This window comes from Epinephelus fuscoguttatus, linkage group LG19 (genome assembly GCF_011397635.1).
Source record: "Epinephelus fuscoguttatus linkage group LG19, E.fuscoguttatus.final_Chr_v1".
Classification (NCBI taxonomy): Eukaryota; Metazoa; Chordata; class Actinopteri; order Perciformes; family Serranidae; genus Epinephelus; species Epinephelus fuscoguttatus.
In genome coordinates, this window is record NC_064770.1 from 22,164,215 (window position 1) to 22,169,443 (window position 5,229).

Genomic DNA, 5,229 nt, shown 5'->3' on the forward strand with positions numbered 1-5,229 from the left:
GACTGCAGTAACACTGCAGAAACAAGCAAATAGAGGGATACGTCCATCTGACGAAAGAGGCTTTCGATCAATTACAAGACTCCGCTTCGTTCCTTTTAATGTATAGAATGCATTACATGTCTCTCAAATTAGCTGAATAATGAATACGTTTTAAAAACATCGGCACCGGACAAAAAAAGCTCCTTGCCCGTCTTGTTCCTGGTTCATCCGGCCTTGACCCAACACCTTCTTCTTCTGTCGACCTTGACAGACGGCATCCATGAGTGTTGCATTACCACCATCTGTTGGACTATCCCCTGCTTCACTGTATTCCTGCATTGCCATGGCATGTGTGAAAAGGCGCAAGACAGAAATAATAGCAAATACTGAAAATCACGAGCAGTGCCTGAAAGGTTATCCCAGTAATGTACCAGGAACTACGTGTGAAAGAGGCTTAGTTGTCAACTGCCACCTGACAGGAGAACTAAGACTCACATTTACAAAGAAAACATGGAATTTAGTTTGGCATTTCACTGTAAGAGGTGTGCCAGATTACCAACGCTGATTATATGAACACTATATAGATCTAACCACTGTATAATCCACCGTCCCCTCCTGTTTGGCATCTAAATAAAAACTGAGCTGAGATGCATAGCAGCTGTAGGAGTGACAATTCTGCCGAAATGTGCTTTAGATTAAGGTCTGGAAAGTGAGCTGCTGGTTTCTATTTTCTGGGCTGGATGAAGACCTTTCCAAAAGAAAAAAAAAACATTCAACAGAGACATGGTTCAGAGTGATGATATGAAATGTATCAACTACAAAAGAAACAATCCATTGAGCACGAATTGATAGAAAGAATGCCTTCACTCAATCATCTGTGGGACACACGTTTGACAAAAACACAAGATCTGCTTGTTATTATTGACTGCTGTATTGATTATTTTTATAATTCATCAATTCATTATTTAGTCACCGTAATTGCAGAGAAGGACATGACATGCCGATCCAACCCGAAGTGTAATTCAGTGTCCAATAAAGGTGTTTCAGGCCCAAAAGCAGAGACATTTTCGTCCCACTGAGGTCATGGGAAAAGTTTACACACAGGCTATTTTATGAATGGGTATCCCAGGGTGTTGAGCTGCTGACCCAGGTGGAGAAAGCAGAGAAAGGACAGGAACGTAACACGCACCGTGTGCTTTTGAGGTTATGAAACCTTGTATTTGCTGACGGCGGCCCAATCTCCTTCCTTCATCTTTCTGACTTGAAGAAATATTGTCACAATACGTTAAAAGGAAGGTCAGATGCTCGGTAACAATGTAAAAACACCAGCCATCAGAGCAATTTTATTCTTCACTGCATCTCAGACGCTGAGAGTGGAAGCGGAGCTTGTTCATCCACAGCTGAGTAAACTACTTAAGTCTATCTTATATGGCTGCAGACATGATTTTTGAAATGCAAAAACCTCAAAATGTGGTAATGATAGAGATAGACAAACACAGCCATGTTTGATTGCCAGACTTCCTTTTGTTATTTCACTGTGTGTTTGAAGTCCTGAGAGAGTGAGTGAAATCTTAGCGAACTGTCTTCAGTTTCTGCACTTTCTCTGAATCAAAAACTGGCGATAAAATCTGCTGGACAGGATTCACAGAGGAGAACGCTTTGACAACACACTATGCGGCTACCAAATACTGCACAGGCAGCCAGTGCCTTGTCTTTCCTTGAAATCTCTTATTGTCCTCTCAAACCAGCTGTGTTCAACCTGTCTGCAATAAGATAAGCTGTGGGCCTGTTTCCTGTGCTGCCTATAAATATGGCCTAATCACTCTCCAGTGGAGCTGGTGGGACAGATGTTACAGTTGCATCCCTCCGCCATGCTGAAGTACATATTGATGGTTCACAGACTGTTTACACTGTTTTCATTCATCTGTGCTATGACCATTCCCAATTGGATCCATTTGCCAACCCGAGTCTGGTGGTTTACATAGCGGAGCCCCTCCGGCATGTGGAGCCCATGCTCTTTACCCTCTGCTTATTTCGTGACTGCACACAAGCAAATAAATAAAAAGTGAAGATGTATGTCCACAAGTAATCCATAGAGCAGCAGGCCTGGCGGGTACGGGATCTAAACAGACTCTGATGACTGTATATGCGGGATAAGTTAAACAAGTGACACAGAGTGTTTTGCTTTGATCTGCTAATTATAGTGGAAAACAACCTGGCAACAAAACTGCTGTGTTCAGTTTGACTACATTACCTGAATTTTCCACCTTGCAAACAAAAACTGCCTTAGACCTTTATGTGGAGGTCCAGCTGGAGAAGCTCTTTGTTCCACCTGATTTTCAAGTTACAGCATTTATATAAACACAATATTTAAAACACCCTTTAATAGTTTTAAGACTTTAAAAGTGCCAAAACTGATTTTTGGTTTGGCCACTTGGGGGCAGCAGAATCAAGTTGTGAACCACGGACTGTGGGAAAATAAAGGATGTAGCCACTGAGAGCCTCTAGTTTGGCATTATGACTGTCGCCATCTTGGATTTTTGGAGGTAGAAGTGACCATATTTGGATTAGGGTGGAGCTAACTCGATGCTTGCTGGCAGCTTGGTAAGCATGGTCGATGGTTAACTGTGATAATGCTAATGCTAATTTTTGCTAGCAAAAAAGCAGTCTGAAAACCAAAATGTACTTACTGGAAAAACTAAATATCCAGCTCCATGGAGCAGGAGTAGGCAACCTGCGGCTCTGAAGTCATTTGCATCTCTTTAGCCCCACTCCAGTGGCTCTCTGTGGTTTTGACAAAAAATATAGCTTGAAATTGAATAACGTTTTTATTTACATTGTCATTTTTAGTTATCATTGTTGTAGGCCTAAAGAAATTCTTACGTTCAACAATGCAATGTACAGTACAGGCCAAAAGTTTGGACACACCTTCTCATTCAATGCGTTTTCTTTATTTTCATGACTATTTACATTGTAGATTCTCACTGAAGGCATCAAAACTATGAATGAACACATGTGGAGTTATGTACTTAACAAAAAAAGGTGAAATAACTGAAAACATGTTTTATATTCTAGTTTCTTCAAAATAGCCACCCTTTGCTCTGATTACTGCTTTGCACACTCTTGGCATTCTCTCCATGAGCTTCAAGAGGTAGTCACCTGAAATGGTTTTCCAACAGTCTTGAAGGAGTTCCCAGAGGTGTTTAGCACTTGTTGGCCCCTTTGCCTTCACTCTGCGGTCCAGCTCACCCCAAACCATCTTGATTGGGTTCAGGTCCGGTGACTGTGGAGGCCAGGTCATCTGCCGCAGCACTCCATCACTCTCCTTCTTGGTCAAATAGCCCTTACACAGCCTGGAGGTGTGTTTGGGGTCATTGTCCTGTTGAAAAATAAATGAACGTCCAACTAAACGCAAACCGGATGGGATGGCATGTCGCTGCAGGATGCTGTGGTAGCCATGCTGGTTCAGTGTGCCTTCAATTTTGAATAAATCCCCAACAGTGTCACCAGCAAAACACCCCCACACCATCACACCTCCTCCTCCATGCTTCACAGTGGGAACCAGGCATGTGGAATCCATCTGTTCACCTTTTCTGCGTCTCACAAAGACACAAGATCTCAAATTTGGACTCATCAGACCAAAGCACAGATTTCCACTGGTCTAATGTCCATTCCTTGTGTTTCTTGGCCCAAACAAATCTCTTCTGCTTGTTGCCTCTCCTTAGCAGTGGTTTCCTAGCAGCTATTTGACCATGAAGGCCTGAGTCGCGCAGTCTCCTCTTAACAGTTGTTCTAGAGATGGGTCTGCTGCTAGAACTCTGTGTGGCATTCATCTGGTCTCTGATCTGAGCTGCTGTTAACTTGCGATTTCTGAGGCTGGTGACTCGGATGAACTTATCCTCAGAAGCAGAGGTGACTCTTGGTCTTCCTTTCCTGGGTCGGTCCTCATGTGTGCCAGTTTCGTTGTAGCGCTTGATGGTTTTTGCGACTCCACTTGGGGACACATTTAAAGTTTTTGCAATTTTCCGGACTGACTGACCTTCATTTCTTAAAGTAATGGTGGCCACTCGTTTTTCTTTAGTTAGCTGATTGGTTCTTGCCATAATATGAATTTTAACAGTCCAATAGGGCTGTCGGCTGTGTATTAACCTGACTTCTGCACAACACAACTGATGGTCCCAACCCCATTGATAAAGCAAGAAATTCCACTAATTAACCCTGATAAGGCACACCTGTGAAGTGGAAACCATTTCAGGTGACTACCTCTTGAAGATCATCGAGAGAATGCCAAGAGTGTGCAAAGCAGTAATCAGAGCAAAGGGTGGCTATTTTGAAGAAACTAGAATATAAAACATGTTTTCAGTTATTTCACCTTTTTTTTGTTAAGTACATAACTCCACATGTGTTCATTCATAGTTTTGATGCCTTCAGTGAGAATCTACAATGTAAATAGTCATGAAAATAAAGAAAACGCATTGAATGAGAAGGTGTGTCCAAACTTTTGGCCTGTACTGTACATGAGTACATTTTAGTTAATATTTTGTCAACTAAAATGTGCGTCGTATGTCTACGGCCTGGTGCCTTTTCTACTAAATTTGCCAAACCACAACAGCAGTGGCTAATCTCTGGCAAGGCTAGCAATAGATTTCAAATGTAATAATGTGTGGACAAATTTGTTTGCTTTCACTTTCAATGCTGCAATGTTAAAGTACCAAAGAATCATAAACAGTCCACTGCAGATGAGCCATCTTGTGGTAAACATGTTCTTGAAAGCTCATTCAGACTTATTTTTAGACTTAAAGGTAGGATCTAGAGGATTTTCAAACAAAATATAGACATATACAAATGAAATCCTGCTTAATCATCACCTATGGGCTTCTACTCATGTGTGGTTGTGACTCTGTTTGCAGAGCTCCTGCCCTTTAACTGTATTTTGATGTTTTTGTGAGCTCGGACTGCTTCTGGGCATGAGATTTCCCCAGCCAATGAGAGAGCGCAGGTGCCGTGCCCGAGCGTGCACCAGCGCGAGCCTTGCCTGAACCTCTTCTGTGAAGCCTTCTTCCGTACCTCTGGGCTCTGTACACCCGGGAGAGTTGAGCCTGATAGGAGGGGCCAAATTTGAATGTGTGTTTACAAACAGCAACTGGAAAATCCTCCAGACCCTACCTTTAACACGCAGTGTTACCATAATGCTTGAATGTTTTGCAGCTCCAGGCATATTTTGTGAAAAATTGTTCTTTTGATAGTTAA